General features: G+C 34.5%; 1 pseudogene; it reads right to left on the bottom strand.

Annotated features, from left to right (window-relative positions):
- Nucleotides 1-7,425: 7,425 nt before the first annotated feature.
- On the bottom strand, nucleotides 7,426-7,525 carry LOC127558476 (uncharacterized; annotated as a pseudogene).
- Nucleotides 7,526-10,444: the final 2,919 nt, after the last annotated feature.

Genomic DNA, 10,444 nt, shown 5'->3' with positions numbered 1-10,444 from the left:
CCATTGTATTTCATGATTTATTCCCATAAGTTATATATTTACGAATGGTACAAAGTGAAATTCCAGTCTTGTGAAAAATCTAACCCTCTTTCTGAGTTACCTCAGTAGAATGGATCAGGCATTGAGAAGTAAGTGGTTTAATAAAATTATACCAAAATATGATCAAATTTGGCTTCCTTTGATGAGATAACCTTATGATTCAGCTTTTTTTCTACTCTCTTCTCTTTTTGATATGCTTTCATATACAAGGTAACAGTAGTTTAGCATGTCAGTTCCTCCTGCATGAAAGAAAAGATACATTAATCTTTTGCCCTTCACTCCACTAATGATGGCTTTAAAAAAAAAGAAGAAGAAGAAGTTTCTGATCTGTGTTCTTTATTTGAGCCAAAAAAAAAAAAGTCCCTTTCCCTTTTTCCTTCACCAATCACAAAATAGAAAAGGATTAAAATTGAAAGCAAGTACCATGTGAAATGCTGAATGAATTCTACTGAATTTTGTAAATTTTATTTACAAAAAATAAATTTTACTGTATATACTATATTGGCTGCCCAGCATTAGAGTAAACTATTTTATCTTCCAAACAACATTAAATTTTCATAAACTTAAATTACTTCTTCTCTTTCTTATGAAAAGTTCTAGTTACTTAGATATTTATTCTAAAAACCTCATCACAATGTATAACTGTTTAAAGTTTATCACAAAGATTTTTTTTTAAATTCTACTTAATACAATATAATAACCATTTGTTGTCTTCTATTTGCAAGGCCCTATAGTAATGGAAACACAGAAGAAAAATGAAAACAGTCCCTGTCCCCAGAAACTTATATTCTAGAGCAAAGAGAGAAGAAGTTGGAATCTTATAAACCTAATCCTCAAAATAAGGTAACTCCAAAAGGTAATTTAAAATGCAGTTTTTCTGATATTCATCATGAAATGGAGTTGTGCTTAAGCAGCATCTCCATTAATCATGCTTTCAAGATTCTCATAAACAGCAATGCACTTATCACAGTAAGTAATTACATAAACTGCATTGCAATATAACAGAAATTAGATGATTTATAAATTGAAAACTTCAATATTCAATGTAATCTAAACTCTGAGAGTAAGGAGTAGGGGAAATCTTAGCAAAAAATATCATGGCTGCTAACAGATACCTTTTTGCAAACAGATGAACTTGAAGGGACACAGGGAAATTGTTCCCCTGGACAAAGTGAAAAGTCATGGATAAGTTGCTATCTGTACTAGTTGGACACACTAATGAACTTACAGATTCATGAAGTCAAAATCATAGCATTTCAGATGTGAAAGGAATCCCAGAGGTCATCTATCTAGTCCAACTAATACCTGCACAGCAATTCTCTCTATAACATCTCTAAAAATGAAGGGGTACCTGTTACTTTCCAAAGCAGTCTATTCTACTTGTAGGCAATTCCAAAGTTTTCCTTATAAGTCCAACCCCATCTCTCTATAACTTTCACCTATTCATCCTAGGTTTGTTCTTCGGAATTAATCAAAATAAAGTTCTACATGACAATCCTGCAAAATTTGGAACCGGTAATGATATCGTCATCTATTACTTCAAGTATTCTCTACTCTAGGCTAACTAACCGTAATTACTTTACTTCAACTGATTAACATGTATAAGTCTCTTATTATCCTGGTTACCTTTTCTGGATCAATTTCTTCCATGAAATGTGGTATCTAAAGTAAAGCAGACCATAACAGATGTGATCTGATGAGAACCAATCAGTGTGGAATTATCATCTTCTTTTGCCTAATCACATATCTCATAATGCAGCTTAAAGCTCTTTGGACATCTTTTTTATTGTTACAATATACTATGGTCCATTAAAATCAATATCTTTTTCTTTACAAGCTATTATCTAGTCATATCTCGTTTGAAAAATTGGCATGGTAAACAAATTTAGTGAGCACATTATTACTGGGCTTATATTTCAAAGAGGTACTAAAGAAGAGAAAGGGACCTGTATGTGCCAAAATGTTTGTGGCAGCCCTGTTTGTAATGGCTAGAATCTGGAAAATGAATGGATGCCCATCAATTGGAAAATAGTTGGGTAAATTGTGGTATATGAATGTTATGGAATATTGTTGTTCTGTAAGAAATGACCAGCAGGATGAATACAGAGAGGCTTGGAGAGACTTACATGAACTGATGCTAAATGAAATGAGCAGAACCAGGAGATCATTATATACCTCAACAACGATACTGTATGAGGATGTATTCTGATGGAAGTAGATTTCTTAGACAAAGAGAAGATCTAACTCAGTTTCAATTGATCAATGATGGACAGAAGCAGCTACACCCAAAGAAAGAAAGCTGGGAAATGAATGTAAATTGTTTGCATTTTTGTTTTTCTTCCCAGGTTATTTCTACCTTCTGAATCCAACTCTTCCTGTACAACAAAAAAACTGTTTGGTTCTGCACATATATATTGTATCTAGGAAATATTGTGACATATAACATGCTTGCCATCTGGGGGAGGGGGTGGAGGGAGGGAGGGGAAAAGTCAGAACAGAAGTAAGTGCAAGGGATAATGTTGTAAAAAAATTACCCAAGCATGGCTTCTATCAATAAAAAGTTATAATTATTAAAAAAAATTAGTGAGCACATGCCTCTGTTTTATGGATTTCAAATCAAGTCAACAAGAATTTATTAAGAACCTCTCTATGGATCTACATGGACTGATGCTAAGTGAGATGAGCAGAACCAGGAGATCATTATACACTTCGACAACGATATTGTATGAGGATGTATTCTGATGGAAGTGGATTTCTCTGACAAAGAGACTTAACTGAGTTTCATTGGATTTTTGATGGACAGAAACAGCTACACCCAAAGAAGGAATACTGGGAAATGAATGTGAACTATTTGATTTTTGATTTTCTTCCCGAGTTATTTTTACCTTCTGAATCCAATTCTCCCTGTGCAGCGGGAGAACTGTTCAGTTCTGCAAATATGTATTGTATCTAGGATATACTGCAACATATTTAACATATATAGGACTGCTTTGCCATCTTGGGGGAGGGGAGGAGGGAGGGAGGGGAAAAAACGAAACATAAGTGATTGCAAGGGATAATGCTGTGTAAAAATTATCCTGGCATGGATTCTGTCAATACAAAGTTAATATTAAATAAAATTAAATTAAAAAAAAAAAAAGAACCTCTCTATGGGAGTAGTTCTAGGGGTAAGGTCAGAAAGCTGCTTGAGTTCTCCCAGCTTTCCTTGAAAACCTGAAACCAAGTCTCTGAACAGAGAATGATGGAATGAAACCACTCTCCAGCTCAAGATAGACTGAAAAAAATTTCAAGAAAGGTCAGTCTCACTGAGGCGAAAAGGGTGTTCAGTCCAGGTCACTCTAGGAAACTACATGCAAGGGTCTTAATCATAGAAAATCAGCAACTAAGACCCTCAGTCTTGATTCAATAGAGGAACAAATCAGGGAGGCAGCTTCCAGTCTCAGCTCAGAAGGCAATCTCTCCAAAACCAGACTTTTCTAAACAGAGCAGGCAAAGCTACTCGCTACAAACACAAGGGACCCCTGTGCTCAAAGCCAAAGTCAGAGTTACACAGGAAGCTTGAGACCATGTCCCTTTTACTCCAGGAGCAGAACTCTACCTTAAAAATAAAAAAAGAGGAAATACAAAAAAAAAAAAGAAAGAAAGAAAGAAAAGAAGGAAGGAAGGAAGGAAGGAAGGAAGGAAGGAAGGAAGGAAGGAAGGAAGGAAGGAAGGAAGGAAGGAAGGAAGGAAGGAAGGAAGAACATGAGCAAGAAACAGAAAAGAACCTTGACCATAGAAAGCTACAATAGTGACAGGGCAGATCAAAACACAAACTCAGACGAGGATAGAATTTCCACAAAAGAAATCAAAGAGTGATATAAATTGGTCTCAAACCCAAAGATTCTTAGAATCTCATAAAAAACTTCAAAAGGTAAATAAGGGAGGTAGAAGAAAAATTGAGAAAGGAAATGAGAGGTATGTATGTGAGAGTCAAGAGTTGGGAAAAGGAAGGAAAAAAATTTGTCTGAAGAAAACAACTCTTTAAAAACAGTAGAATAAACCAAATAGAAAAAGAGATACAAAAGATAACTGAAGAAAATCACACATTAAAAACTGGAACAGGGCAAATAGAAGCTAATGACTTTGTGAGACAGCAAGAATCAGTCAAAATAAAAAGAATGAAAAAAATGGAAGAAAATGTGAAATATCTCATTGGCAAAACAACTGACCCGGAAAATAGATCCAGACGAGACAATTTAAAAATTATTGGCTTACCTGAAGGCCATGATCAAAAAAGAGCCTGGATAGCATTCTACAAGAGATCATTAAGGAAAACATTGTTTGCTGGATTCTTGGAGACGATAGTTTCATTCAGCCCTGGGACCAAACCATGGATCCATTTGATCCCAGTAAATCTCTCCATTTAATAAATTATTAAATACTCTCTAATATTTATCTTGCTCAGTTTCTCCAGCATTACAAGATAAAAGAATGTAAACATATAGATCAAGAGTTTCTGATATCTTCTTGGTCATGTTTTAAAAATATTAGTCCTATCTGTGATCATTTCTATACTTTCAGAATCTTACATTTTTTGAAATATCCTAAAAATTAATCCATGAGTGTTATAAAATTATGCTGCCTCCATCACATAAGTCTACATATGATCAGTCAGGTTCAATTGCTTTTTCTGATTTTTTATCTCCTTCGGTTCCATTATGATTTCCTCACATAGCACAATAGGTCTTTTGGCTTTTATGATGCTATTCTCTCCTTCTCTTCCTGCTTCAAAAAACATACCTTTTCTAACCCTTCTCCTATTTCTGATCCCAAGTTATGGGAGTTTCTCAGGGTTCTCTCCTCATTAAGAGAACTTTATACGCTCATCCTTGCTATCATTGTTATCATTATCATCAAAATAGTTATAGTTGATAATGTATGTATCAAGTGGCTGGAGGGTTCTAAGCCTCTTCAGAGCCAGAAGACCACCTCTGGCATGTAATGACCATTCACTTAACCTCTCAATACCTCAGGCAACTGTTACAGACTCTAAGGAGAAGAGAAGGTGCTGATGTGCAGGAACTCACTACACCCACAAAATCAAAGTTCCAGTTCTTATCCTTACTTATAGATTAAGAAAAGGAATATCTTGATTTGTTTGAACCCCCAGGTAATGAAAAAAACTGTACGAGGCTTTATTGGCTAGGTATACCAACAATACTTTGCAGAGACTGAAAGTAAACCTAGCTGGACATGCAGAAAATTAGCAACCCTGAAGGCAGTTTAAGTTCATATCATTTGGTGGTTTATGGACCTTAAGAGAAATCCTTATCCACAGAGACTTCCTCTTTGTGCTCAAACCTTGAACTGTCAGGTTGATTTGTGTATCAAAGGGCCACATATCAGAAATCTGGAACAAGGATTGACTATTTCCTGCCTTTCCCCCCAAATTCCCTGCCTCCCCTTGTTTGAAAAGTATAAATACCTCACTCTTTTCCAACTGAGTCTTGAATACGTGGGAAGACACATTGTTCCAGTTTGCAAGCTTCTTCTCAGGCAATAAATGCATTCATAATCTGTGTAAACTGTGATCAAACTGATTTATTCCACGTTCCCCTTTTGGAGCTTGGAGTTTTTTTTTTTTTTTCCATTTAATACTTTACAGAAAGTCATTCTAAAGTTTTCAAAAACATTTTATATACATTATCTCTTTTGAGAATCACAAGAAATTCATGAGATAAATGACTTCTTTAGTTGTCACATCTATATGGACAATTTTCTGATCTCTGTTTCCATCCCTGATGTCTTCTCTGAGCATGAGTCCCACATTTTCAGTTGCTAATAGATCATCTTCAAACTGAACGAGATGAGGTGAGCTCTTTCGAGACAGTTGTGAAAATCGAGTAAGGCTTCATCTACTTCAGAGTTTGTGTAGGCCTGAAGGACTTTGAAGATTGGGTCAAGGGCATAGCAAAGTCCTCTTCCTGTTATCCTCCTATTGATGAGGTCTAGATTTGGGGTACCTAAATGAAATTAGGGTTTAGTTGAGGTCTAGTGGCAGATTTGTGTATAGGGAGTCAAATGTAGCTCCCCTGAAACCTCTTTGGATTTGGTGCAAATATGAGGTCTAGTAGCGGCGTGTGTCCCCAATAAAAGTATTTATTGGCCCGAAAAGCTAGATTGATAAAAGAGGTTTATTATGGAGCTTGGAAGTAAGAAAATAGGAGGAGGTAGAGATAAGAAGGGCACCAGACAGAGGATCCAGTGGACAGAAAGTCCTGACATGCCAGGTGTAAGGCTGTCATGTTTGGAACCTCTGCAAAGAGGAGGTCCCAGCATGTCCCTTTTATAATGGGAGATTTAGTTAGAGGGGCCTGTGGGTATAGCCCCGAGTTGGCTCAGATCCAGATGGGGGCTGGGACAGGTCCAAATCTTCTATTGGAATTCAAAGGGACCAGGATTTGTGAATCAAATGGTAATTACATTAACTAGGGGGGGTTGGGAATCATAAAGAAAGGAATCTTAAAGGGACCACATCAGCATCCCTATGACATCAGCATCTCCCTATTTCAATCAAATATGGGCAACTATGTACTTATTGGTCAAGTTCAATTTCTTGGATAGTTCCCGCATTTAGAATGTAAGATCCTCAGCTCGTGGGGACGAGGGTCAGTGGTGGGAGGGGGTATTTGCATTAGGGATTAAAAGTGTTAACCCTGCCCCAGAAGGTGGTTCCTTCCTTTGATTGTCTGCTGGGTGAGTGGGACACCCCTCTCTCAAGAATGTATAATAAACTTTGCTTTGCTCCTAGAGATCTCTCCAGCTTTTTTTAATTAAATGGTGACCCCTCACCATTTCTGAACCACACAAAACTCACTGTGTCTCAAATTGAACTCATAATCATCCCCTCTCCAAATTACCAACCCTTTCACCAGATTGTTCTCTATGCATTGATACCACCACCATCTTCCCAGTTATTCAGAATTGAAGCCTCAGTTCTGTCTTTAAATGGCCCTTTTCTCTTTACTCCATGTATTAAATCAATTCATCAGGTCCTGGTGGCTTTAATGCTGCAATGCCTGTAGCATCCTTCTTCCTCTTTCTGATCCCATTGTTACTGCCTTCATTTAGGCTTTCCTTGTCTCTTGCCTTGATTGGAAGAGATGAAGAAAGAGAAGGAAGGAACTTTTCTATGCTTTCCTACTGTGCTTATAATATCACTCTTAATGTCTAAATCATGTATCCCTTTTGATCTTGGCAATATGAGATGTTGGCCTTTATCTGTTTTTTTTTCCAATTTTCCCACCAATTTTTGTGAAATAGTGAATTCTAGCCCCCAAACTCATATCCTTATTTTTGTCAAATACTAGATTACTATGGTCATTTACTATTGTGTATTGTGTAAAAAATATAGAACTCTTCCTGAATTTGCATATTATCTTTGTACAGGGACCATGAAAATCTTTATTGTTCCCATTTTTGGTATATTCAAAAGGACCCATGATGAAAGGTGTTATCCATTTCTTAAAAAAAAAAAAAAAAACTAATGAAGTTTAATTTACATCAAAGAATAATATATTTTAACTTCCTTTATTTTTCTTGGGTTTTGCATAACAGCATATATATAATCTACAGAAATCTGCTTGTCTTCTCAGAGAGAAATAAGAAGGAAAGGAAGGGAGAGAATTTTGAATTCACAATTTTAAAAATGAATGCTTTGATGAGCTCCTAGAACAGAATTCAGAAATAACGTGAGGAAGATCTAAATATACAAATTTTTTCATCTCTAATAAATGGTAAAACTATGTGCGTATAATATAATTGTTTTAAAATAAACTTATGATTTATTAACAGTAAATATTTGATTTTTACATCAATTTTATATACCTATATACCCAGCATCATGTGAAAATTTATTGGGCAAATAAGGTCAAGTGGGAAAAGTTTAAGAAGCCCTGGTGTAAAGTAACAATGTTGTATTAAAAACAACTTTGAGCAACTAAATCATTTTGACTATTATGCAACTTAAAAATAAAGAACATATGAAGATAGATAGATACTATTTGCATTCAATAAATAGGTGTATAGAGTAATTACACATACAAACACACATACACACACACACACCTCTACATAAACAGACACTAATTTGTGCCTAATGGTAGCCATCTCTAGGGCAGGGTGAAAGAGGAAAGAAAAAAAAGGAAAAAAAAAATGCATGATAATTTTATTTATGCAAAAGGAATAGTGGTATATATATGATGGTTTTGCACTTTCATATTCAATCTTCTTTTTTATTATACTATATTACAGAAATACTTGTTTTCTTCAACAAATTAAAAATATATAAATTTTAAAGAATTTGTAAAAGAATGTTAAAAAAAAAAAAAACTATTTATATGTAATTGAGAAAAAAGTTTTAAGGGTATAAAGAGCTGTGAGACCAAAGAGTTTGAGAACCACTGCTGAAATTGTCTGATATGGCCTTTTAGTTGTTGCATTGCATTTACAAAAATTCATTCATTTGCATTCTTTTTTTTAATGAAAATGACATGGTGATATGGATCGATTGTTTGCATGAATTTGGAAGTAGGGAACCCAGATTTGTGATTTTAGTCATATAGGAAACAGCCATTTTGGAAAATCCTTCTAAGAATGCAGAGAGCATCAAGTGATCTGTAACTTATGGATTTAGAGATTTGCCTGGAGTACTGATAAGGTAAGTGATTGGCACAGGGTCAGACAGCCAGTATATGTCAGAATAAGAAGCTTAATGCAGTTCTTCCTATAAGTCAGCTCTCAATTCGCTATACCACAAGTAACTCTTCTCTATTAATAGGTAAGTTACTACTAATATTATCTGACTTTTTAGGATTTAGGAGATTATATTATATTAAAAGAAGGCAAAAATGGGAGGAAAGCTACCAAAACAGGATGCTGACAACAGTCAATGTCAGCAATGACAAGTGACAGCTCAGCAGGAGACAAGACTGCAAAAGAGCAAACTGTGCAACTATAAGGTTTAGCACTCTGGGAGCTTTTCATGAAAGGACAAATAGGTCCTGAGGGTACAAGTGTATTTAATACATACAGCCTAGGAGTTTTATTGATGTTCAAGATAATGATCCTGACTCATCAAGAAAAAGATTAAATTATGTTCAGCATATTATGTTTAAGAAGACAGAGAAATATATATTTTAGAAAGATTTGTATAAAAATGGCTAGGATAATTAAATTTTTGACAATTAACATTAAGCTAGAGTTATCAAGAAAATTCATTTATATAGATGTCATTTCCCTACAACAATAGGTAAATAAACTATAACTAAGATAATCATAATAAATAATAAACCAGCCCAGATAATCATAATTCCTGATGGCTTGATCCTAATTTCAAAAATCCCTTTTATTTATTTGTGTGAAACTTAAAACCTGGAAAAAGATATTTTGAGTAAGGCTATCTTTAAAACCACACATGGGTTAATTAGTAATATTCAAACCTCAATGTCATTTTGAGGTCTGTGCTGTATTTGCCAAACATAACCAGAATTTGTAAAAAATATTTTTTTCTATTCACAATGATATATAGATTATATAGATTAGCCAATTTCTTTTCATTCAACAAAGTTTTCTGCTCTTTCTTATTTGTTCTAAGGTTTATAGTTCTTCTTTGCTCAAATTGAATTACATTTACCTTTCAGCTTCTTCAGTTATTAAGGAGTGAAACTGGCCCATCCCTGTATATATCTTCTTTTATAATGTATTGTTTATCTCTGAGCCAACTATTATCAAGGATTGTGGAAATCATTATGTTGAATTCACATGTAATTTGTTTGTTAAGGAAGAAAAAAAATTGCATGAGAAGAGTATCAATCAAATGATCATTTATGTGTGGTAGTTATTGTTGCTTTGTCTTAGACAGTCTTTAAACTTATTGCATGAAGTTTTAGATTAACAAAGTTTACAATCTGTCCCATGGCACAAAATAATAAGCATTTGTATCATGTTTTAAGATTTACAAAGCACTATACAGATTTATATATATTTATACCCATTTGATCCTCAAAACTACCCTGTGAAATAGGTATAGTCATTATTCTCATTTTATAGAGAAGGAAACTAAGGCACATAAATCTTAAGTGATTTGACTAGAATTACCCAGTTGATAAAGGAAAATTTGAACTCATCTTCCTGAATCTGAATCCTATACTTTTATCCACTATATCACCAAGTATTTTTCAACAACCAAGAAAATAGAATAGACTATATTTAAGGAGTTGTAACTCTCTAGGATTTTTTAATAATTTATTTATTTTAGTCAATAACTATAGCAATCTAGTGTTTGACAAGCACAAAGATCCCAACTTTGGGGATAAGAATTCACTATTTGACAAAAACTGCTGGGAAAACTGGAAATTAGTAT

Source organism: Antechinus flavipes, chromosome 3, assembly GCF_016432865.1.
Source record: "Antechinus flavipes isolate AdamAnt ecotype Samford, QLD, Australia chromosome 3, AdamAnt_v2, whole genome shotgun sequence".
Lineage (NCBI taxonomy): Eukaryota > Metazoa > Chordata > Mammalia > Dasyuromorphia > Dasyuridae > Antechinus > Antechinus flavipes.
This window is presented reverse-complemented; position numbering and strand designations above follow the sequence as displayed.